The sequence below is a fragment of the Rhea pennata genome, chromosome 1 (genome assembly GCF_028389875.1).
Source record: "Rhea pennata isolate bPtePen1 chromosome 1, bPtePen1.pri, whole genome shotgun sequence".
NCBI lineage: Eukaryota > Metazoa > Chordata > Aves > Rheiformes > Rheidae > Rhea > Rhea pennata.
Genome location: NC_084663.1, coordinates 74,644,140 through 74,671,475, shown reverse-complemented (window position 1 = coordinate 74,671,475; position 27,336 = coordinate 74,644,140). Strand labels below are relative to the sequence as shown.

Genomic DNA, 27,336 nt, shown 5'->3' with positions numbered 1-27,336 from the left:
TCATTTCCACACTTGCTGAAAGACAAGTGGTTCATCTTAAAATCTCTGAAATAGCTCAGCATGAAGAAATTTTTGTTAACATAGCTTATAAGATCCATGCAGAACTTTCTTAACCTACTTACGTCCTGCAACACCAGTGCCAGCTCACTGCAAGAACATATGAAGAGAGACTAAAACTGCACTAGTTAAATTGTGCCTTGAACTTTAGGCACCAAGACTGTTAAATTGCCCTAAGGCAATAAGGTGTAGCCTAAGGCTACTCCTGAATACAGACTACATGTAGTCTCTTGCAGTGGTCAGCCTATAGTCTTAATATTAGGTAGCCTCCCCACCCAAGTAAAAAACCCAAACAAATAAACAACAACAACAAACAACCCCCCAACCAAACAAAAAGAAATTTTTCCCCCCAACCCAAACCAAAACAGAAACCCCATCCACCTCTCCAGAAAAACCACCACCAAAATCACTTACATGGCTCCTAGAAGAAAAATATCAACTAACAGGCTGTAATTACTAATTACACACAAGTATTTGCTCCTTACTGCAGAGGAAAGCTAAATAAAATGCAAAGCACTAGAACACAATGTAAAGATTAGAGATAGGAAACCCTAATTCAATTCAAATTCACTTTAGCGTATCTCACTGCCAATGGTATATATCATCTAAACTGTCAGAAAGGAACAACATCCTCTGTCTTACTAGAGGAATTAATCCAAGTAGGCCAAAAGTCAAATGTCAGCTGGCTTAGAATGTGGGATGAAGTATTTACGGGCACGCAAGTTTTGTCAAGAAGTGAAATGAATATAGTGAAAGCCAACCAAAACTGTCAAGTGAACACTGCAGCACTCAAACTACTAGTACTGAACTAGTGAATTCAGTCTCAAAACAGCTTGCCCAAGCACATAAAGACAAATACACTGCTAAACCTACAGTTTAGCACTATATTTCCATAAAGGTAAGCTGTTACTAGTATACCTCGGAAAATGTTTTGCCATTAATATACGCTATCACATGCCTACATAACGTTAAGGACAACAAGAAGGGCTTCCTCAAATACATCAGTAGCAAGAGGACTGGGGAAAATGTGGGCCCGCTACTGAATGGAGTGGGGACCCTGGTGATGAGGAATACAGAGAAGGCAGAATTACTGAATGCCTTCTTTGCTTCAGCCTTCACTGCTAAGGGCAGCCCTCATGAATCCTGGAACCTGGAAACGAGAGAGAAGGTCTGGAGAAAGGAAGACTTTCCCTTGGTTGAGGAGGAAAGGATTAGAGAGCTTTTGGGCAAGCTTGACATCCACAAATCCATGGGCCCTGATGGGATGCACCCACGGGTACTGAGGGAGCTGGCAGATGTTGTTGTCAAGCCACTCTCCATCATCTTTGAAAGGTCCTGGAGAGCTGGAGAGGTGCCTGAGGACTGGAAGAAAGCCAATGTCACTCCAGTCTTCAAGAAGGGCAAGAAAGAGGACCCAGGCAACTACAGGCCAGTCAGCCTCATCTCCATCCCCGGAAAGGTGATGGAACAGCTCATTCTGGATGTCATCTCTAGACATATGGAGGAAAAGAAGGTGATCAGGAGTAGTCAGCATGGATTCACCCATGGGAAATCATGCTTAACCAATCTGATAGCCTTCTATGATGGAATGACTGGCTGGGTAGATGAGGGGAGAGCAGTGGTTGTTGTGTACCTTAACTTCAGCAAGGCTTTTGACACTGTCTCCCATAACATCCTCCTAGGCAAGCTCAGGAAGTGTGGGTTAGATGAGTGGACAGTGAGGTGGCTCGAGAACTGGCTGAAAGGTGGTACGGAGTCTAGCTGGAGGCCTGTAGCTAGTGGAGTTCCCCAGGGCTCAGTACTGGGTCCCATCCTGTTCAACTTCTTCATCAATGACCTGGATGAGGGGACAGAGTGCCTCCTCAGCAAGTTTGCTGATGATACCAAGCTGGGAGGAGTGGCTGACACACCTGAGGGCTGTGCTGCCAAACAGAGCAATCTGGACAGGCTGGAGAATTGGGTGGAGAGGAACCTCCTGAGGTTCAACAAGGGCAAGGGCAGAGTCCTGCACCTAGTGAGAAATAACCCTAGGCACCAATACAGGCTGGGGGCTGACCTGCTGGGGAGCAGCTCTGCAGAGAAGGACCTGGGAGTGCTGGTGGATGACAGATTGACCATGAGCCAGCAATGTGCCCCTGTGGCCAGGAAGGCCAATGGTCTCCTGGGGTGCATCAGGAAGAGTGATGCCAGCAACCTGAGGGAGGTGATCCTGCCCCTCCACTCAGCCCTGCAGAGACCTCATCTCGAGTACTGTGTCCAGTTCTGGGCTCCCCAATACAAGAGAGACATGGAGCTACTGGAGAGAGTCCAGCGTAGGGCTATGAAGATGGTCAGAGGGCTGGAGCATCTGCCCTCTGAGGAACGGCTGCGAGAGCTGGGCCTGTTTAGCCTGGGGCAGAGAAGACTGAGGGGGGGATCTTATCAACATGTATAAGTACCTGAAAGGAGGGTGTCAAGGGGATGGGGCCGGACTCTTTTCAGTTGTCCCGTGTGACAGGACAAGAAGCAATGGGCACAAACTGAACCACAGGAAGTTCCGCCTGAATGAGAGGGGGAAGTTTTCACTGTGAGAGTAACAGAGCACTGAGTCTCCTTCTCTGGAGATACTCAAGGCCCGCCTGGATGCAACCCTGTCTAATATGGTCTAGGTGACCCTGCTTGAGCAGGGAGGTTGGACTAGATGATCTCCAGAGGTCCCTTCCAACCTTACTGATTCTGTGATAACCTTTTAATTCCCTGCATAGATGTCTACTGCAGCTCAGGAACACATTTCACCAATGCCATACACGTCACTGATCTGTGTGAAGGAAAAAACAACTCACTCCACAAAGTCAAGGGAAGAGAAGAGAATTACACACACACAATTAGAATACAAAGACTTAACTAGAATCATGAAATCCAAACTCACAGGACTTGCTGCAATTTTTTTTTTAGATTTTTCCCTAAGCCTTTCATTCTTTTAATGAAATAGTACTTCTCACTTTTCTGAGATCAGGAACAAAATTTGGTAATTCTAAATTGAACCCATCAATCAACAGAACAGACTTTGCATGTCACAGCAAAAAGGGAATTTAAAGCATTTGTGATAGAATATGACATAAGTCACTTTGCATATTATTTAAAAACCTCTATTTTCATTCCCTGTAAAGCATTTCTGTAACAGGTTATTAGGACTGAAGCCGCGAAGAAAAGTTGATAATTTTAAGCAACTCTGTATCAACTTTTGATACATCTTCCAGGAAAGTCATTTGAGATTCTACTGTAAAAATTGCATTACCACCTCTATTTTCTAGGTAAAGTTCTCCTTCCAGTTCAATCACAGCTTTCACATCAGCTGCACACATGGTAAGATTTTTATAGCCAGTATGAAATTGAAAATGGAAATTTTCATGAAATTACTCACAAAAATCCTATCTTTACCTATCTCAGACCACACAAGATGTTGAGATAGAAACTACTGCTACTTATAAGTTACTTTTCCAGTGGTCTTCTGCATTCACATTAAGTTTTACATTTTGCAAAGCTATGCTTCAAGGAAGAAACTATTAAGTACTTTTGACTGTGAAGATGGCAAAAAAGTCTCCCCCCGACTCCTTCAAAAACTATGCAAGGAAAACGGTTTAAGGAAATCAGGGAGGTGTTAACTACAATAAAAACCCAGAATGCTAGAACAGAGTGTTCCAATCAACATTCAAAGAACTGTGAAGACATGGGATAGCATGGAGATTCAAAACACGTCAGGAAAAAGTTCTTGGCTAGGAGGGAAATGCAGCACTGCAACAAGTTACCCAGGTGACTTTGAAACTTCTGCCCTTAGACATTTTGAAGAACTTGGTCAGGCCAAATCCACAGCTGACTTTATACAGTGTTAGTCACTGTCTGAGCAGGATGTTGTAGTAGATGACTTCCAGAGGACCCTTCCAATCAATATTTCCTACAATTCTACAAAAAAGCAAAGTGTATGTAGAGGAGGGAATTGGATAGTACACATGTTATAAGTAGTTGGCAAAGACTTTTGACTTTCTCCATCTGATAAAGACTCCCATATTATGCTATTTTTCAGAATCAATAACCAAATTACAAAAGCCACTCTGAAAATCTGTGCTAACACTACATTTTAAAAATGATATTTCTCATGTGGGTGAAACAACCTTTTTAACAGGCATATAAAGATACATAACAAATTTGCAAAGCATTTTGGCACAACACATGTAGCTTGAGGGTCTGTACTGCCTTGTACATTTATTTTTACCTCCAACTTGCCCTTTCTACATGTACCTGAAATAGGAATGTGAGTGAGAGCATGCAAAAGCATACTGATCTGCACGACACTGGTAAATGCATCTGTTGACATATGGCATAGTAGAACATAATTTAAGCATGCTTTAGACATGTATTGATAGATTGCTTTCAGCCAATGGAGAAGTACATTCAATGCTTCACCTTTAACATGGCTCAGGTACTGAAGAAGACTACACAGTGTATGAGGAAGAGTACAAGTAGCGAACCAAGCCACATCACAAACTTATACTATCTCTCTTAGTTTAGTTTACCTAATAGCTCTTGAATTCACTTTTAAGCCACGACTTTTACCTCAAAGTAGAAGAGTGCTGTCCTGTGGAGGCGAAGAAAAGCACAAGCCACCCATGCTGCAGACATCTCTTTTTATAGCTAACTAGGAAATAAGCCATTGCTGCATTATTTCCCACCTCCCAATAACTTAACAGTCCTCATTTTTCCAAGAGGTCTTATCTGAAGAAATGGTATCATTGGTTACACCAAAATGCCAAGGTCATATCAATTGCCACACTAAGTTGTTAGAAAAAAGCTTCTGTTTCTGTATCAAAATGTCTTTTTCCATTTATTTACTATTTTGAAGTATTTCTAAGGATATTTAAAATAAACTTCTTCCTGAAATCTGCATGACCCTCAGTAGTACAACACATTTCAGCTGCCTTACAGCTATTTCCAATTATGAAAGTCTTCTGATGTTTATATAATTATTCAACTAGAGCCAATAACTTAAATAATTTTGTTTTATAAGGAAGGCATTAACAATATTCGCTCTTCAAGTACTATCATAGCTATCCTTTCCATAAATTAAGTAGAGTTATTAAGGAGATAACAGTGTTGGAATTTGTACTTCGCAAGTAAGGTTCTTGAATATGGTGACCAAACACACATTCATTTATTTTCTCTTTGAACATTCACTTAGATTAAGCTCATTCTTGCATGCAAGAGTCATCAGTCACTGTCACCTTAGCACACCATTACATTTACTAGTACAGTTTCCATCAGGAAAGCCCTTGAACTGATCAGGTGTTTCAACTCTTCTAATAGGAGAAACCAAGTACTTGCACAACAGACATTCAGTAAGTGTCTAATAAGCAAACCAAGGATTACAAGCAGCCATACAAACCTATGCACGAAACACAGGGGATTCTCAGTATATTGGGAAGCCTTTCCTTCACTCTGCCCTAGGCACAAAAAGAAATTGGTTCAGCCATTCTTTGAATCAGAATTGCTTTCTCATTCCCATAGAGATGACTTCCCAATGCTTACTGCATAATCCATGGAGATCACCATCATGGTTTACAAGATACTATTTTTCTACTCATGAATAGAAAGATGGAGCCCTGAGCCTAAAGAGGCTTGAACACAGGCTCAACTTTGTAAATACTAATAGATTCACAGGGGAAAATTAAGTGCATGTAATGCTTTTCAGAAGCAAGAATTTGGCTTTGAATATCTTTAAAATAAGACCTTACTCTAAATCAGAGCAAAACTGAAATAAAAGTTTTAATGAAGTCTCTTAGATTATGTTACAACTTCAGAACAAACAACTGTGCTAGCATTAGACTTTTTTTTGTTCAGTGAAATATCCTAAGTGCACAGGTGCATATACTACTCCTTTGCCAGCTCCTGGTTTAAGGATCCTTATCCAGAAACATGAGATAAGATCCCCCATGCCCCCCAAAAAACATCCTAATCAGGGTTACAGGATCTTGAGTAAAATCATTCCAAGCAGCCTCCTGTTTCATCTGCACAAAGTGCTTGCTGCAGCAGAAACCAGACCTGCAGCAGTCTCCCAGAGATAAGTCAGTCATGTGACAGAAGCAAACTGTCTCAATGTACCAAACTGAGGAGATCTATCTTCAAAATCCCTGTAGTCTGTCTGTGGTGGAAATGTGGATTCATATGACCTCCAGCAATGGACAGAGCTTGAACTGTATCCTTTGTAACTAGAAATGTGCTCACTACTGATCTCTCAAGTGAGAAATATAATACAGTAAGTTCTCGCAGTTTAATCCTTCCCCTTCCTACTAATAGTTGAGATTGAAGGGATAACTTGGACCGAAACAAAAAAGTTGGAATGTTTGTTTTGTTCGAAAGAGTGAGTTTTTTTTTTTTTTTAAAAAAAATCTTTTTTCTTCTTTTGGTCTAGAAAAGAAAGTCTACTGAGATAGTGGACTTCTGTACTTCTGTCCTTGTTCCCAACACACTGTCTTGACTTGCATTGTTTCCATTTTGCCCATGGTTTGCAAGAAAGTGATGAATCCCAATTCTGAAAAACTACTGGCAGAAACGTTTTATTGCAAATCTAGCATATTTCCTCAGAAACGTGGTCATATTATTCAGCTTTAAATGCCCCACAGGGTTTGAAGGCCAGGAGCCACTAATGTAAACAAACTATTTAGGTGCACATATACAACCTCTGAGCTTCACATAAAGACAAATGTATGCAGGACAAGAAAGAGAAAAATCCTTAAATTGGAAAAGAAGAGGCTATAAGTAATAAGAAAGTGAAGGAGTGAAGAAAAGGGGGGGGAAAAAGCAGATGCGTATATCATGATATCTTCAACCTCAACTACGCTATCTCACCAAGGTGAACAAGCACAAGGTCATTGAAAAGCTGCAACACTTACTGAGGAAACAAAAGGTTCATTGTATCCTGCCTGGCTGGAGGCAGGGTGGGGAAATAGTGAGTCAAGAAATGAAAAGCATTTCTTGTAATCCAAAGAATAATGCAAAATTCAAGAATTGGACTGATAGCATTGTCAAAACCAATCTCAGTTTTTCCTTTTCTGTACTGACTCAATCCACAACCAGGATGAGAATGATGTATACATTCCAAGTTGAGACATGTAAGAGAAGCAATGAAAATTTGAGACAGCACATTTTTCTTTAAGATTATTTCTCACATCAACCAGAACTTTCTGCAATGTCAGAAAAGCTCTCTGAACCAGACATCCTTCTGGAATACCTGATAACTTACCTCATTTCTTCAGTCCTTTCACAAATAATGTCAGCAGATAGGAAGAAAAAAAAACAAAAACAAAAACAACAAAAAAAACTCCCTCCCCCCCCCAAAAAAAAAAAAAAAAAAGAAAAAAAATAGTGCGGTGACATGCTCCTTACATTGCAGTGGAATATCTTCTAGCTCATGACCTGGCTCTTTCAAATGAAAGCAAAATTCCACCCTGCTTACACAGCAATATGGCTCTAGATGGGCCAGCCTACACCTGCGTTTGAGTCCAGCCAGTAAGAAAAGCACCTCTTAATTCAGAAGGGTCTGAGACATCTACTTCATGTACTTCCACACAACACAGGCCCCCAAACACTCCAGCAGTTAATCAGCAGATATAGGTGAAGTCTGAATGCTCATTTGGTGATGTCACATCACCTGCTTTGTTTCTTCCCAAGGGTCGCAAGAGAATGTAACATCTCCCTTTCTGCACTGGGAGGTCACATACAGTGGATAACCAGGTACAGAACTTCTGCAGGTCATGGAAAAGGAAATGAAAAGGCTGTTCAAGAAACTTGCACTGCCAATTCAAAGAGCAGGCTCCTGAGCAAGTAAAGAATCACTATTCAAATGAACAAGCAGCATGCTATAGGTGAAAGTCTCTGAAGTGTCACTCAAAACAAAGGTTTTGACAACTATGTTTTAGAATCTTAGTGACTTAAATCAGTTTAGAGACCTATTAGAGCTGAAATGAATTTTAAAAACCATATATGTATAATTTGCAAAGTTATTTTTTTCGTCCACTTTTCATATTTAGAGGTTAGGTTGTAGAAGAGGAAAAAAAAGTTTCTCAAACAGAAAAAAGCACCATTCTGTCTTGAAATCAGCTAAACATATGACTGAAATTCTAACTCACAAGCAAAAAACTTACAGAGAAGCACAGAGGTCTTAGACCACCTACTGTTCACAGTAGAGACCTCGTCTTGAACCACTTCCTTGCAAAGCTGTAAAGAACTTAGAGAACTACAGAACTACAGTACCCAAAGATCATAAAAACAGGCACACTGGACCAAGACCAAATGTTCATCCAGCCCACTAACCATTTCCAAAAGGGATTAGTCATTCTGCAAGAAGGTCACTGGTACCAGCTTTGCAAGGCAGATTTTTGTGAAGCCCTTTGAAGATGATTTTCTAAGATTTTCATGATCTGAAGCTATTAAAAAAAAAAGTTACGGCCTATACGAAGTGATAGGAAACATTTTTTTCTGACTAGCAGCAACTTCAGCTAGAAAGCAGAAAACAAATGTACAATCTGACTACAACATTCAAAAAGATAACAACTGTTTGCATCACTAGAAAGCCTCAGCACAAGGGAGCGAATTGTCTTACGCGAACTGCATGAAGGAACAGCATAAACTGGAAGTGTAGTCCTCCCTCAGAAGAGCATAGGACAGGAACCAGCAACTTTGAAAAATGCTGTGGCAAAGGCTGAGACCTTGCCTCAATAAACAAGAGGACAAGAAATTAGACAGTAAAATTCCTAACCAGTAACCAGCAAAAATATGACAAACAAGGAGTCAAAGGTTGATACCTAGAAAAGAACAATAACACAGCAAGAATACTTCATAGTTCTCCAGAATGTGCTGCTGGCTTCCCACTACTTTGGCTTGGAGACTTGCAGATGTGACTTCTATTTATTTACTTGCCTCAGATGGCTTTCTCTTCTGCTCTCCATAGCTCCTTGGCAAAGAGCTCCACAGACTTACTGCCTGTAGTGTGAAGAATTATCTACTTTTGTTTGTTCTGAAGTAGGTTCCTATGAGCCTCATTTCACATCCTCTGATTCTTGTGTGCAAGAACAAATAAAGCAAACTCCATACATCGTCTTAATTTCGTTTGTAACTGTAGGCTTCTGTCTTATTCACCTACATTATGCAGTCCAAAACAGAGATAGCTCAGTCCTAACTTGCACCTGCAGTTCTAGACTTGCTCTACCAAGAGGAATTTACTTAAGTAGTAGTCACAACATGTACTTAAATATTTTTAACTTGACAAAAGAAAACATGATTCAATACTATCACCTTCTCAGTTTCCTGAAGTTGCAGGTAAACATACATATATGATCTGGCTAAATGTGACCTGGAAAAAAATAAATAAATGAGACTCATATTTTCATAAACACTGCATGCTGGTTCATTCAATGCAATTATCTTCATTGCTGGTACTAATCTGCTACACAGAAACATTCTTCATCAAGAATACGTTGTGTAGGTTGTGGCAGCAGATCACGCTCCAGAGCTGTCTGTTTTAAGACTGATTCATATAAAAGATTATAACATGGGACAAATTCCTTTAATGAACAGACAAAAAACCTCCATGCGCAAGACAACTTAAGACAGTGTCAGTCTAAAGCTAGCCTCCAAGAAAAACTGTGTGTGCGCGTGTGTGTGTACACACCTTTTGAATTAAGCACTAGGTATACACACAGATACACATATATACAATATATATGGGGGGAGGGGCACTCTCTTGGAGTAGAGTGTGTATACAGTTACACATGTATGCATGCACATATGTAGGCTTATATACATCCATACACACATTTATACATACATATTTTATATTTATATAATATACCTGAGCCAGCAATGTGCCCTTGCGGCCAGAAGGCCAATGGTCTCCCGGGGTGCATCAGGAAGAGTGTTGCCAGCAGGTCGAGGGAAGTTATCCTGCCCCTCCACTCAGCCCTGGGGAGGCCTCATCTCGAGTACTGGGTCCAATTCTGGGCTCCCCAATAAAAGAGAGACATGGAGCTACTGGAGAGAGTCCAGCGTAGGGCTACAAAGATGATCAGAAGGCTGGAGCATCTGCCCTATGAGGAACAGCTGTGAGAGCTGGACCTCTTCAGCCTGGGGAAGAGAAGACTGAGGGGGGATCTTATCAACATGTATAAGTTCCTGAAAGGAGGGTGTCAAGGGGATGGGAACAAACTCTTTTCAGTAGTGCCACGTGACAGGACACAAAACCTGAAGCACAGGAAGTTCTGCCTGAACGTGAAGGGGAATTTCTTCACTGTGAGAGTGACAAAGCACTCGAAGAGGCTGCCCAGAGAGGTTGTGGAGTCTCCTTCTCCGGAGATATTCAAGGCCCGCGTGGATGCAGCCCGGTCTAAGATGCTCTAGGTGACCCTGCTTGAGCAGGGGGGTTGGACTAGATGATTTCCAGAGGTCCCTTCCAACCTTACTGATTCTATGATATAAAAATACACAGGCAAACAAAAAGCTGCTATACATTTATGTCTGTCTCTACTTCCATTCGTCTAATGTGTTAATTCTGTGCATCTATCTTTTCAGTAATTGGCCAAAGAATTTCACTATATTCTGTGTAATTATACTGGTTCAACAGCTCCTTGAATCATGAACAGAATGCTACTACAAAATACTCTGTTTGCAGCACAATACTATGCCATACATAAAAAAGGGATGTGGCAGATATAGTAACCTACCATTTAAATATATAAATATATATGTACACATGCACACATACACACACCACAGTTTAACTTTAAAGCAAGGCCCAGGACACTGTGGCAATGTAGAGGAAAAAGCCGCATTCAATTCATAAGCTCCACACACATTTGAAGAGTGTTTACCCCACTTACTTCACAAGTTAGTTGTATCCTGAAATAGAAGTTTTGAAAATAAAATTATAGGAAAAGTTGCAAAAATGCATAATATAACACTACTTTTTTTTTTTATAGTATGTAATTCAAAATTCTTTTCAACACACCAAAAATTAGCAACATTGGCAAAGTCTGAGAAGAGATGTCAAGGAAACCTAACGGTAGCAGATGATATTTTTTCCTGCCAAGAACCAGCTTCCAAGCTGAAGATGCTTCCTTAAACTGAGCACTATATTTTATATGTATATTCATGTTAAGAACAGAAAATAGTTGCACTGCATTTTTTTTAAACACAGTCATAGTACTTCTGCAAATATTATTTGAAGAAGAAATAAGGTATCCCTCTCCCTAAAGGGAGTAAAGACTCCCCAGTCAAGAACTCTGTCAAATCAGTGAGAAAGATCAAAGTCCCCTGCTCAGAACACATCTATAGCATAATCAGAGAGGCAGCTGCAGCATACAATCCCAAAACTCGTTCTGGAACTCATATGACAATAAACATGGCAGAACAAGCTTCAAGCACAGGGCACACACCCAAGGCCATGGACACATACAGCATGTATGCAATGTGATTTCATGCTAGCTGGTAAAGTTTGAGCTAGATTGCTACATCCCTAATACCAAATTTAGCTAGTCTTTGGTATGACATCATGTAATTAACTTTCCTATAGCTGGACTTGCAGTTCTCCTATTTTCACTTTAGCAAGAGCTCTTTCTCCTCTCCTGCCTTCATGTGCCAGCCACGGCTGCTCATTGGATCTGCAAGTCAATCAGATGTTACAGGCAGAGTGCTGCTGCCCAAGTAGGTCTGACAACTAGCAGAGTCAGACATCTGAAGAGCCTCTTCCCACAGAAGGCACGTTCCCTGGTAGCAAGTTACTCTTGGGTCACCTGTCACACCTGGAGGGGCCATACATATATACATGATGGTCATTTATATATTTCATACATATTTATGGGATTTTTCTTTTCATGCTCTATGTCCAAACACTTTTAGAAGGGAGAAGGGAAATTCTTATTTGAAAAGTCTGTGTCATAACTTCATACCTGCAGGCAGAGAAGATAGACAGGAATGTGATTATGCAGAGGGCTTAGCACAGTCTTCTACTCCAGTTACAAGCACCAACTCTGCTGAGAAGGTGAGTTGCTAGGAAAAAAAAACAAAAAAACAAACAAACAAAAAAAAACACATTCATATATGTTAGTAAAACTGCCTTGGTGAAAGCAAAATTGTATTCCCTCTCCTCTCCTTTAAAGCTTTTGAAAAATCCAGTGTCCAGTTAGCAGTTGTAGATATGGATATATGATCAACTACATAGAAGCTTTTATATATATATGTGTGTGTGTGTGTGTGTGTGTGTGTGTGTGTGTGTGTATATATACATACACACACATACTAAGCTTAAAAAATGTGGAATACTTAGTGTGACATTTTCCTGCTAAAAATAACTAAATGGGATAAACCGTATTTGAACTGCCTTTTAGAACATTATGAAAAACTAAACGCTATTAGGTAGTCATGAGCACCTACCACTGCTAAATTTTAAAGATTATTTCACAAGCTTCCTTTCTAGTTTTCTTTTAAAAGAAAAGAATCCTCAAAATGGAGGTATTCCAGATGTAATAATCTCCAAATCATCTAGAATTATTCTCTCGTAGTGGTAAATCATGTCCAATGCCTACATAGAGAATCAAACAGAAGTGAGGCAAAGGGTAACATATCACAAACCGCTGGTTAAAAGTTAAGACCAGTATTAATCAGCTTGGAAGGGATGCTTAATACAATGATGCTTAACACCATCATTGTGCTAAATTTACAAATACTGCCTAAAACCATGTCATAGTCAAGTGTAACATGTGAAAAAGGGTTATTTTTAAGCCTTTGCCAAACATTTTCTGAATAATACTTTAATAGGACACATCTATTAGGCTTAACACTAAATGGAAGCTTTGCAGTTTGACAGCAATGCAGAAGAAAAGCTCTGAATTGAGAAAAGTTTCTTCTAGTCTTTCAATCTCTCCTCTTCTACTATTGTCAGTCAAGCATTTTCCTAGTACCTGCCAGAGCTATATGAGAAGATTCAATAAGCAGCAACTCCAGTGTAAACATGACATACGTGGCCAAGAAATAGAACTTCTTTAAGATCTAAGAAGAGCAAGCCAGTTGTAAAATACTGCATCACAAGCACAACACTTGAATGCTTACAAGTGTAATTATTTCTATCATTCTGACAAAATACTTCAAAATACAATGTGCAGGAACAGTAGACATTAAGGTACATATAAAGTTATTTTCAGCATCATGGTCTGATTACTTAGATTTCATTCACAAAGCTATAATCATTAATGCAGAACCTCCACATACTCATATTGGTGCTTCTTTAACATCTAACTTATCACTCTTCCTCCATGAATGCTGGAATCCAACACCTCTCATCCCATGAAGGCATTTACAGGCATCAAGAGCAACCAGAACCAAAGAGTGGATGGACCACATAGCAACAGAATGGAACAGAAAAACTGTCAATTTGCTTAAGAGATGGTTGACAATGCAAGAAATCTATAGCTCCACAAGTGAGCTCAGCCATGTATCATCTCAGTTTCACTCTTTTACTTAGGTTAGGACTGGAGTGGGGATAGGATGGGAACTTCTTTATCTTTTAAATTTCTAAGAAAAGTCACGGTTGTGAACGGATGGTTGAAAGCAAGCAGAGCAATGATCTTCTCCCAAAGCTCATTATCTAAGTTTTGACACAACAGAACTAAAGTGCTTGTGGTTTACTAACTTCCCCCCCCCCCCAATAAATAAATAAATAAATAAATGCCATAGCATAGATGTCTAATAAAATAGAGTGATGTTAGCAGTGAGAATGCCAAAAGGTTTTAGAAAAAAAATAGGACAGGAAAACCAGGTGTAATGAAACAGAATAAGCTATAAGAGTCAAATACCTGAAGACTTTAAATAACGTTGTTTCAGCATGTAAAGAGTTGCTTACTCTGAAGCTCAAGGTTTATGATGAGTTGAATAAAAGTTATAAACTTATCCTTGCATATAACTTAAATCCAGAGAAGCACACATTGGTGCAGAAAAATCCCTCAGTCTGAGAGTGAGTACACATGCACAAACATGGTCATAACCTGCAACAAGCAGACAGCTACCTCCCCTCCCATTTCCAGCCATTCAGTGAAGTGACTGCTTCCTCATTAGCAGATAGAAATTAACAGGCCTTGTATATGTTTATTTTTGGTAAAAGAAAAAGTTAAAAAAAAAATCAAGAGAATAACTTTGGTTTAGTAATGTTTTCATTTTAATAGGATCATTGAAGGCAGAGGATAAAACTGAGTACAGGGGTATAAAAACTGGCTATCTTTACATGGGAGGGCATGAGGGCAGACAGACTTCCACTAGCACGTCAATTTTAACCATCTAACTTCAGCTCTCTAAATCAGCCTTGCTTTTAGTCCAGAGGCATGTACTTTTGCCAGTGATAAGAAGGGAATTTCAGCTTCCAAATTTCAAGTTTAGAACTGCACTTATGGTAGATGCTTTAAATCAGACAGCTTTTAGACAGTGAAGGTATTTATACTGAATAAATACGCTTTCCACCACACTTGCACAAGCACTGGTATGCCAGAAGTCAAAGCAATATCACTTTGTAGTTTTCAACTCATGTTCACTTTGGGAAAACAAGCTGTGCTAGCATGAATTTTGTTACACAAGATTCTGTGAAGGGCAGAGACTTTTTTTAAAAAAAAAAAAAAAAAAAGAAAAAAGCAACAGCTGTGGAAGTAATAACTTCATGCTCCAATAAGAGTAAATTCCCAACTAAATCATTCCATAGGAGACTGACACAGATACTTAAGAAAAGAAACTGGCTGTGCTGTTTGATTATCTGTCTTTCATAAGTAGGACATAAGGAAGTCTCTTATAACTTGACTGAGGGGCAACAATGGTGCTTAAAAACAGGATATTCCTGGTAGACAACGAGAGAGATTTTTTAGTGAAAGAGGATGCTGCTGAGAGTTCACTAAAGCAACTCACATTGGCCCCAGCTGGTTTGGTATATAGTTCAGATCATGTGTAGCAGTGATGAAATGGCCCTTCATAACTCTGTCTTGATAGCGCACGCCTTGAATAAACCCAGCTTTTAGGAGAGGGAGTGCTCTAGTTGCAAAGTGACAAATTCAGTTGGTGTACACCTCATTTTTAGCCACCTGCACATTCAGCTTTCTGTCAACTGAATGCATACACATTTATGTCTGCTCCTCCCATCCTCCCTGCATTCAGTTCAGGTATTAAGATAATTTTGCTGTTGTTCCCCTGTCCCCTCCAGATTCCTGCACTCCCTTTCATGAAAATGCTGTCACACATTCCAGGACCTAGAATTGCTTTGGGTATATCCATTTGTCTCATCCAACAGCTAAGTACGAGATGTAACAGATTTTGGCATCCGACATGCATGCAGTGGTAAACTTTGTGAGCTGCACAGTCATATACGCCTTTAAGACGAGTTCACTTATTACTGTCCTCTGGGTAATAAACACCTTTACCAATTGCTATCAAATACAAATAATACAATTAATTACCACAGTTTAGATCAACCTATATGAAGCCATGTCAATCTCTCTCATGATTCCTTGTGCTTTCCAGATTCTGTGGACCCACCAACAATTAGCGATGGTTCACATGAACATTTCGTTTTAGCCCTGAAGTGAACAGGAATAGATTTTGGTCAGCTTATGCATCTCAGCAGAGAAGGTACAGTTTCACTGGAGGAAAAGCTTGTTAAAGATGCTTAACACAGTTGCTACAATTACAGAACATTGCCTTTGATTCTATTCAGGTTAATTCACCAAATAATCATGATCAGAGCCAAACATTCATCTAACCCACCATACTAGTTTATACTAGTTTATAGTCTTAGAACCCCAGTTACTTATCAAGCTCCCTCCCCCCACACAAACACATTAGATTAGAAAAATAAATCTGATCGTAGGATACAGGTGGTAATTCAGTTTCTGGAGACACATATACGCTTGAATTTTGCTGAGGGAGGGAGGAGTGTAGAGAGGAGAGAAGAGGGAGGGAAGGAAATAAATACTACCTCACCCCAGGCTATCAGAACTCAGTTTCAAGATGCTAATATTACCTTCATCTATTGCAAACTGATCAACTGCCAAGGCACTAAAGTAAACAATTCAGTTAGTGTTTCTTGTTAACTATCCAGAATACTTTACACGAAAGGAAAAGAACAGTTGATTTTTAACCTGAGAACTGAGGAGCTGTGATGGCGACCCAGCAGTGGCAACGAATACTTCCAGCCAAACAGAGTGGTATTATCTTTAGCTCCACTGAAGCACTAAAACTCTTCTCAGACCCCTTACAAACAGAGTGTAAGGATAAGAGTTACATTCTGTCCTTAGGGACTCCTATTAAATCTGATTCTCAACATCAGCCACTTCCTCTTTGTTTTCCTCAAGCCATATGGCTTCCTGACAAAAATCTGTACAAACAATAAATCCATTAATCAAGCCTCTGTTGGAGGAAAAGACTTTTCTTCAATTCAGATGTTTCAGTGGTTATGTTTTTATGTATTTTGGGGTGGGAGGGGAAGGAGTCTACAAAAATCCCAAGGAAAATACTTCTTTGATTTCACACTGTAACCTTGTAGACTGGAGTCCTAACTTCACTAGTTATTTGTAGGAGACTGACATTTTAATGTTAAAATGCAAAAAGATACAGGAAGAAAGAAATCAATCTACCCAACAAAAGTGCCCAGCGTTATTGAATTTATTCATGTAGATCCAATCAAATTTACTGTCTAAGTCTCCTGAGCATACTGTGTTTAATATATATATATATATATTTATTTAGCAGAAGTACATGCAACAAGTTAGACATTGAAAGTTAGTTTTAAGTTACTTTTAGTTGCTCAGAAGCTCAAAGAGGGTAAGACACCGAGAATTCAAAAGCATAGAAAAAACAAAGTAAACTAATTTCTTTGTTTGCAACAGCTTTTGAACCAGAATCATCCTTGTACCCTCAAACGTCACTGATATAAATTCAGAGTTTGTGATCCTTGTATATCCCAAGCAGTGACTTATATCACACCTTGGAGACTACCCAGCAAAGAGAAAAGAGGCTTGTCAGGAGAGACAAGAAATTTAAGGGTGCTAGGAAGATGAGGTACAGAGGGAGAACCAGAGACAATTAATTATCTAATTTTATATATGATGGCATTACCAAAGAGACCATATCTGCAAATTGAACAAGGTTGATATGGCAGTCACCACTTGGAGTATGAAAATGCAGAATGTCAATTTGGAGGATTTGTTCCCACTGATGTTCTTTCCAAAACTTTCTGGCTTAACCTTCTATTGCTCAGCAGTTGTAGCACAAAAGAAGAATCGTGAAGAGTGAGAAATTACTACCAAACCCAGGTAGTCTTTCAGACTTACACTTCTAAAGCAACCACAACACCTTCACTCATAGGAAAAGAGAACAGGATTGGCACAATAACAACTCCTTTCAACATTAAATCACATGTTTTCTTTGTAGCTGTTCTACAGTTTAGTGAGTGATGACTAGAACTATGTCATTTATGGGCGCCAAACTAATCCCTTGTTAAAGGGAAGTCCAGGAGAAACAAGAAGCAGTTTATGACAGTGAAAAAGACATTATGGAGAAATGGCATGAAGCGGGGGAAAGAGCTGGCTTTTGAAAAGTCTTTTTTGTTTAAATACAGGAAAGCAGAATCCTTGATTACAAGCAGGAAATCTTTAAATGAAAGCCCCTTTTGTCTTTGTTGAAGTTAAGTAGCTATTAGCCATAAAGGAAAAAATATGGAAACAGTAATCTCAAAAGACTGAGTCATTATCTCCAAGGAGACACATCTGTAGTTTTAACAAGGTCAGAACATTTTGGTTAGTTCTATAGAGTAATGAGATATACACAATGTTAGCTTATGTTTCTATCAAGGCAATGATAACTCTCAAAGACTGCAGTCATCATAGGGATATATCCTACAGCCATGAATTGTTACCCTGGAGGTCACAATCCAAAAGATTCACCATCCTATCCATGATACAGACAGATTTGTAAGTGCCTTGATGTAGAGGTGAAAGATATGTTTGTTTTGGATAGGGCAGTGAGGAAGACCAGGTGCTGCAAGCTTGGGTAGGGCCTTCTACATCTAGGTCATATGGTCCTCATTATTTTCTCATCATTGTTAATCAAAAGTTTACCCTTTACCAGCTATGTAGTGATCTATGTAAAGATAAATCTGGGATTGTCATTTAGCTGCTATCAGGAAGGAAGGGGTGGGGGGAGAAGCAAAACTCTTTCCTAACTTCCACTGTCAGTCAGTTAGTATAAGCAGCATCTTTGCTTCAAATCTCATTAGAAAGCATGGGGTTCAATGGGCTACAGATACGGGATCATATCCTCTTACAAAAGGTCAAAATGGAACTTAAGAAAGGATGGCAAGTAAATCTATCAGCACCAGTAGAGAAGAGGATAATACTTCTCCAGCTAGCTCACTATTCTGTTTTCTTTGACCATCTTGATAAACAGCACATACTTCTAAACTAACAGTACTATATAGCATCTGTATCAATCTATTTTGGCTACTGCTTTTACCCACAGTGAGAAGACTCCTCCAAACCAGAAGCAATACACATTATTAGGTCAGTATAAGGAAGATCAACCTGTTTACATCCTTACTGCACTTAAACTGTAGGAGTAGCCAGTCACAGCAAAATCAAACAAGTTTATTCCTCCTCCTCCCTAGACCAACCTAATGTTCCAAACAGAGCCAACAGAATCATTCATCATTCAGTCTCATGCTTGTCTCTCTAGAGCATTCATCTCAAATATCCTGTTGGTCACATCTAAGTTAGCAGATTATGTCTATGCAATTCCTAAACAGGAATTTTCACGTGTACCATGTTAAGAGAAGCAACAGTTTTAGCATTTCTTTCTACAATAGAAACAACATGTTGTTACTGCTATTCTGCTCTTCTTAGGAAGGAAAAAGGAAGAAGTTGCATCAGTTAACAGCTCTAAATCCAACAGTAAGTTATTCCCTCTTCACTCCACAAACCTTGTATCCTAGCTCTTTAAACTTTACTGAAATGTTCAAAAGCAAGTGCTATAAAGCTCTCTTACCATGATCTTAAGAGTTCTGCCTGTCAGTTTTCTTCTTGTGAGCACGGGAAGGGCATTACTTTTTGTACTTCCCCAGTAGAAACAAGCTTGAATTCATTTCATAGATTTAAATGTTAGAGTTCCAGTTGTTGAGAAAAGGGAAAACACTATCAGATTTGCTTTGCTTATACAATATATCCTAAAGAATCTTAACACAAGAGCCAAAAGGACACTGTCATATAATTTGAAGACTTGTAGACAGGGAATATTACTTTTGTTCATTTGGGGGGAATAGGGAGCAAGAAAACAAGAAAGAAAAAAAGGCTTCAAATTATGAAAGCTCATCACTGAAGTCCACAGTAACAATTATTCAGAGAATAAAAAGGCATATTGATATAATAGAGAACCATCAAAACTCATCCAGACTGTTCAGGTTCTACGCAATACTCTGATGTCCTCACACATTCTGCCCAACTCTATTTGAAATAGTCCTAGAGTAACAGCACAGGAACAAGTACTTTTCTATTTTCATCAGCAAGTCTTGTCTTAAGGTAGCATGTATAGCAACTTTACATTCGCTGATAGTAGGCATGCTTTTCTTTATTTCCTTTGGCAGACTTCAAAGCATGAAAGAGCTGAGGTTCCTGCAGACTGCTGATCATAGACCTCTAAAAGAGACCGCTGCCTTGACTGTACTGCCATAGTTATAAACATTGGGACTCATTTGACAAGGCAACTGCCCAACATACCAGTAGAGGTGTGAAGTCACAAGGAGAATTTGCTTTGTTGATGAAAATTTAGTTCCCCCCTCACTGCCTACCAGCTTATAATCAGTCAAAACCTGCTCTATAAATTTGAAATCACACACTTCTATTAAGTTAGGTATCTGTCCTACCTGTTGAAACACACCATTCAGTTTCACCCTTGACTATAAATACACAAACTCTTGCCATGTCTACATATGGCTAAAAATTTTGCAGCAATTCTGAAAAGCACATATAAAAAAGCATATTTAAATAATGTAAGATGACTGAGGTAATATGTTAAGTGATACTGAAGTAGTAAAATGACAGCAGAAATTCTGGCTAGGAATGTGTATGTTCACATCCTCTGATCCACTTGGGTTGTAGCTTACCAAAAAAACATGTTAAGTTAGAGCCTATTGTTACTGATCCTAGTGGTTAGAACCACTTGAAGACATTTTAGGAGAATGGGCAATCAAGAATGTGCAAGCTAAAGCATGCATGTCATTTATCACACAAGTCTCTGGAAAAGACTAATAGCCAGACAAGTCATCCAGATAGTTCAGTATTCAGATGACATCAAAATGGTGAAGTGTGGCATTCGCTTTAATTTCTCTCTTTTGGCATAAGTCCAGTTGATGACAATTAGAAAATACAACACTGTAATGGGATTCCATTGTACTTGCACTAATGTAATTAGGGACATACACTCAGGTAAAGTTAGTGAAAACAAAACCTGATTTCTCTTCCTTCACCACCGAGCATAAGTCTACCAGCATAACTACAGAACTAACTGCAAGGTAGTAGTTTAACATACAGCCTGCATTTACAATCAAGACAGCATCCAGCAATACCTTAATTTCTCACCCACCAGCAGTGGGTATTACAGTTTCAGAAACAACTCTTCACTTCTCAGCTACTGCCAGTTTCTGTTCGCACATCTACCACAACAATTCATAGTCAAATTCTAGAAAGCCTGTTTTATTAAAAACATCCCCCCCCAAAAAAAAAAAGACTGCTGTTATCTTTGAAAGCAAAAAAGAATGTCCTTTATTTGCAGAAACTTTTTATAGTGTCACTTTGTATGATTACTTATCCTGTTTGTATGAGCATTCATATTTAGGTGATACAGTTTGTGGAATCTCTATCAGGAACAGAAAAAGAATGAATAAAGAAACCAGAATTAAACAGTCATTGCACTTTTTTTTTTTATTTATTTAAATTGTTTTGGTTTAGCAATACCCCAAACCAGGAAAAAAAAAAAAAAAAAACAGTATTTTCAGTTTTGTCTTTAACATCAGCAGGAACATTAAATCCTTAGAACATCTGAGCCTTTCAATACAAAACAATTCTCATCTAAAAACCACGATTTCCTAGAGGGCTTAAATGTTAGCTTCAGTTACCCTACAAGACAAGTCTGGTTATTATAACCCACAGCTGTTAACTCTTAGATTTCAACTTTCTTATAATTAGTCAGATCGCACAGGACAAAGTGAAGCATGCAAGTAAAGACAGCTCTAAACAGCAGCAAAAACTGTCAGAGATGGAAGTCCTGCACCTTTTCTAAAAGACTGCAGTTATTTTATTTAGCATAGGCTGTGGCATGCAAGATTGAAATCTCCAGTCTTCACATTTGTTTCCATAACCAATTTTTTTCCCCCATTTCAAATGCATATACTTCCATTAAAACTTTAAAGCAGAAAGCAGTTCTTGCCCCTCAAGAACTGTGTCATTCTCATTCTCACCCTCTTCATTTCTTCCTGGTCTACATGACCCTCCCCAGTGAATTGGGTCAGGGATCAGATCCAGATTAAGACACAAACAACCCTTCCCTCCTCCCCCCCCCCCCCCCCCAAAACAAGCCAGCAAAACACACAAGCCTATGCAACTACACTGCAAGTTAACTATTTCACATGGTTCAGCACTGCCAAGAGGTGGAAAAGAGCCAGTGCATTCCTTCTGGTGCATGTCAATACACATCTACAAGGACTACAGAGACAGAAAGTTTCCTACCATGTAAAAGAGCAGAAAGCCCACCTCTTGGTCACATCCTTTGCAGATGAAAAGTTAAAGTGGTCAAGGGCCAAAAAGGCTTTATGTTACCACCTATATGTTGACTGCTCTACTTGTAAGGAAGTTTTTATTAAAAACAGAAAAACATTGCTAACTTAGTTCATTACACTGATGCACAGTGTAAAGAACAGTGGAAGATAATATATCACTTTTGATGTATATATCGGAAAATATTCGTCAGTATAATTCAATTTCAGTATTATAATAAAATAGCAGGTTTTCTACATAGGAGTCTTCGGGTAGCTTGCGTATGCAAATAGTCAGCTTCTATAACATGAACTTCAAATGTCTCAACTAAAACACACACACTGGATAATAAAAGGTGAAAGTAGCAGTATACAGCTGTTAACGCATTTCATGGTTATAAAAACAGTCACAGATGGCACTCGCAGAGAGGAAAGGTGGGCCTGAAGTCTTGCAGATTTGTAACTTCAGTCAGAGCATTTGTCCTTGCTGAAAATTAATGTCCTCCACCAGACCTTCAACCAACAACCACTTTTTTTCATTTTCATTTCAGAGCTTTTGAGGAAATTATTACAGGGATTATACCACACTGATTCTTAATTGTTACTTAATAGTAATCAAAGGAACAAACATTTTATATCAGCACATTTTACTGTTATTTATAATCATAGGTTTTTGTTTGAAGCTTTAGCTTCTTTCCTTACAAGCCAGTGTAAGCCAAACTCCTTACTCTCTTCTCTCCAATTAGCAATGAGTCAATGAAAGATAAAGCAGAGAGTTGGCTTTCCTTGAAAGCAATCTTCAATTATCAAACTGCATAGTGGTAAAAACTTTCAAGTCAGTGGCCTTCCAAAGAAAGAGTTAGGGTCAGCCAGAAGTGTCAAAATGAACATAAACAGCCACTTCAAGTCCAGATTCTATCACTCATTCACATACAGCTGTAAACTTAAGAAAACAATAATAATGACCAGAAGCACTGTCAAAATTTAAGCTCATCCCAAAGATGACAGAAACTCTCCTTCCCGCAAAGAAATTAAAGTTATAGGAAAGTGCAGAGACAAAAAACATGAAAACGGCAGCAATGGTGAACCAAATTCACACATAGCAAAATCAATTCTGTTAATGCTTTTTAATTTTGCCCCTAACAAATTAAAATATGACATTTTTAATAGTTTCTCATATGCAAGGGAGACATATTTACAATGTATTCTGTTACAAATTTAAGCTTCCAACACACAGTTTTGGATTTGTTCAAAAGGATAATACCATTTGTCTCAAACAGTGCACTGAATGCGAGCAGACATGCCCATTCGCATTTTATCTATATAGGAATTACGTGGGATCATGACTGCATATATCTCAATATATTCTGTTGCATTTTGGTGCAATGCTGACGTTTGGTAGGTTTTGCTAAGCTCCTCAGTAAGAATTTTAATTGACACTCTAAAAGCAATCCTTCTGGTAGAATGAATTTCATGCGTCTTTGGTGCTTGCATAGTTGCAAGTGTAAAATGTGGGAGAAATTTTTCTGTCACAAGCCATTACCCCTGTCTCAAACAACAATAAGCAAACCCATAGCACTTGTTTCAGTAAAGAGATTTAAGTTAAAAGAAACCTTGTGGAAAGCAATCAAGACTCCCACAACAGTTTGAGAAGTAATAATAATCTCCAGTTAGACAGTTACTGTTAGTTAATAACCATCTAGTAGAGCCATGGCCTGAGAAAGTACCAGCTACCAGGAAATGCCCAATCAAAAGGTTACACTATTAAAGTCTTTATTTAACAGTGTTAAGTAAAAACATACTATTTACCTTTATTGGCTACAAAGTAGAATTATGTTGCCACTGATGGAGTTCCAATAGGCCTTCTCCAAGCATTTAAAAGACCACGACTAACCAAAAAGAAAGCAATATTTCATAGTCAAGATTACATTAGGTTTACAATTAAGCAAGAAGTGACCGAGATTTAGTTCTTTCAATTTATTTCACTAATCAGCAACAACAGGATGACTATGTCCGAGTCACCTAAGATGATGATTACATCTTAATTTACAAGAAAAATTAGCATTAATTTTAAAAAGATCTAAACTTAAACCACAGAAAGTCAGATGTGTTGTATAACTGACTAGGAAAATACTGGGATGCTCATCTCAAAGATGAAAAAGACCTCAAAATATTCTGTTTAGGAAAGGGGAGAGGGGGAAGGGAAGGGGGACAGCAACCCTGAAGATACTCAGATATTTTTGCAAAGCAAGACTTAAATTAATGCCATCTGCCTGCATTTGGAGTAAGTAGAAGCTTAACTCTGATTACAAGTTAATACCTTTTTTCATAATCACATTTTCATTATCAGCAAAATTAAAACTACCTTGGCAGAATGATTTAAGAGTGATAATGTTAGCCACGTCATAATCTGAACTGTAAAATTCTTGCTTCTTCCAAAAGAGCAGACTCAGTGAGCTAATCAATTTCTTCCCATCCTAAATCACTGTAGATATTAAGTTAGTTGGGGCTATAATGAAAATGATACAAATAAGTTTTCTTAAAACAAATATGATCCCTAGCAGTGAGTATTTTAATTCTTTAAAAAAGTTAACACAGATGTATACTACACTTTCAGGGAAATGCAGTGCTCGTGGGAAGGAAGAAGCTACATTCATGGCCGACTGCTCTGGCTTACCAGGGCAAACAAAAGAAGTATGAACGTAACCATGAAAAGGATGTTGTAACAAAGATGATCATAGGTTGGTCAGAAACTATGCAGTATTGCAAAGTGAAAATAAGCGTGCAACAAAGCTTTGACTAGCCAGAGTCTTCGAGTGTTGAAACATTAGAAACAGACAACTTTCACAGCTAAGGCCTTGTCTTTATTAAAACTTAAAAGTCAGGAAATCCTTTCTTTAAAATTTCTGTAATATGAGGACTCTATTAGCCTATTAACTCCAGAGCTGGGCTGAAAGTAGAAGTCACCACTCAGATTTAAAGGTCTTTCCTTTCAGTAGAGCAATAAGTTTTTGGATTTTTGTAGAGGACACTCAGTAAGAATCCTTACTTAATTTTAAGCGTCCAATGTAGGCCAGACTGAATCAGAACCTTTTCTTCAAGGTTCAAAGCAGGTTTCAGATCCTGTAACAATTAGCAGAACCAGCCAAAAAAGAATCAAGGGGCGGGGAGGAACACACACAGTAAAACCTATCATGCCAGCTATGTTGTCTTCAGACTCCTTTGGAAGCTTCACTCGTGATTTAGAGCTCTGTCCAACAAATCTTTAAAATAGTCTTTTGAATAGAGTCCTGTGCACCATAACAACACATGGGAGGCACACACTTACTACAGCTGTTAAATCAGGCTTCTGTAGTTCAAAGTCAAATAGTTGCACATACTGAAGAGGCAAGCATGTTGTAAAGATGTATTGTAATTTAAATGTATCAACATGTAAATACCAGCACATGGAAAGTTTTAATCCTTCACCGCAATGATGTGCTTCGTGGAACACACAGGCGTTAGTAGGTGTCTGCCACAAGACACGTCAAGACCCTCAGAGAAGTGAAAGAAGCAGTTCCAAACAAGATCCTAGTAAGTCGCCAAGAATTTGATGTTTACGGGTCCTCACCAACTTTACTGTACAGTTCAATCACTGGAGATCTGAAGCTAGGTGATGAAAAGCTGCCCTGATCTGCTATTATGTGAAAACAAGGCCATTTGATAAAAGCACACAGAAAGTTGGCAAAGCAGCAGTTTATAATACAGAGCTCTTTGATAAACTGTGTCTATATGTAGATAGAGTTGAAAAGACTCCTTTTCCTTCCTCCTCAATGCTAGAAAATTATTTGCTCTTAAAATTGCAAATATTTTTGATGAAGTGTTACAAATTAAATTTCTCCAGAGCCAGTCTGGAAGGGTCATACAGCCGGGAAGAATAGATGGGAAGAAAAATAAAATGATATCCTAAGATTTGAGGATATTTTGAGTTAATACAGATCCCACACAAGTTACGCTAATTCTGATCAGTCCTTACTTGCACTATCCAGAATTTCAATGAAAAACATGGAACAACGAACAAAGGCCTTACAACAGTTTCTTCCTTAAAGAAAGATGCAACCCACCTACACATAAATGCTGAAATAGCCAACAGCAAAATGTGCAAGCTTCCTCCCCCCCCAAAAAAAAAAAAAAATTCCCAAACAATGAAACACCCTTTAAAATGAAAAATAAAATCATGTAAGAGAGGCTGGATAGGGAGCTTTGATTTTTCTTGGTAACAAAGTCTATAAGCAGAGTTAACATGCTTTCGGAGAATAGGAGATGCAGTTTGTTTCTAGGAAAAAAAGTATAATTTAAACCGAGGTTTTAAAAAAACAACATATAGACAACAAAACTATTAAGTAGAAGAGTTCCAAAGCGACCAAACTGTTCATCACAACCTGCAACTACAGTGCTACTTATTTGCAAAATATTTTGGGGGAGGAAAAAAAGAATTCCCCTTTACACTTCATATGATTTATGAAAGGATCTGAAGATATCAAGTGGAAACAAATAAAAGGACTTGAATGAAAGGACACTCCACCTGAGTTATGCCATGACAGGGCTGCTTTCCCATGTCTATCATCTCAAATATTGCACTACAAGCAAGATTTACAGCAGCATTTGATACTGCAAAGCTTTGAAAGATAGACCACTAAAAAAGGAGCTTCCCTTCAAACTCTCAAGCCTTCCCCCCAACATTACAGCAGAAGTTACAATATACTTAATAAACATATTTAATGCTTGAGCTCACCTATACTAGAAAATTTTTGCTGGTCTTCAAATGGGAAAGGAGACCAAATTTTGTCTGCACGCTGTCAAGCTTACAAGCTAACTGTCCAATCACTATCGCTAAGTAAGCATCATTGCAAATTGACTTAACCCAACAGACTCTGACAATGAAGAGAAAAGAGATCTATCAGCTGGGAAATGTTTCAGCTGGCACTACCATTTTAATTACTGTCAGTATCTTCCTCCAATATGCTGACAAGCGTTTTTTGCCATTATCACCAGCATTAATGACCTGATTCATTATTCCCCTGTTCAACTCCCATCTGTTATTCAAAAGCTCATCCCTATCTATTTAATTTTTCTCTTTTCTAAGAGTCTTTGATATTATGCACCGTCAGAATCCATACAACATGCTGGCCTTGCTCCTACTGAAGGTGATGAGAACTTAATAGGAGAAGACTTAAACTAAGGTCACACGGTCTCTTCTGCTAAGGTTAATATGAAACTGAGCATAACACTGGCTTTTCAGCCAGCACTGACTGGTTGAAGCCAGCCTGAAGGAGTATTTCAACTACACCTGGCCTAAAGGTTTAAAAATAAAGAGGTAAGGGAGAAGTTCTACCTTAAGTACCTACTGCTTATTTTTCCCCATAACAATACATGAAAAGTTG

At 38.7% G+C, this 27,336-nt stretch overlaps 1 protein-coding gene across 2 annotated transcripts in view; it reads right to left on the bottom strand.

Moving 5' to 3' along the window:
* Window positions 1–27,336, bottom strand: part of RASSF8 (Ras association domain family member 8) — a 91,963-nt gene that overhangs the window by 37,035 nt on the left and 27,592 nt on the right. The window contains exon 2 of one of the 2 annotated variants that reach the window (XM_062591922.1): window positions 12,033–12,132. The exons of the other annotated variant lie outside the window; for it this stretch is intronic. The gene's annotated coding sequence lies outside the window, so the exon portion shown is untranslated. The remainder of the gene's footprint in view (window positions 1–12,032; window positions 12,133–27,336) is intronic. 2 annotated transcript variants of the gene reach the window in all.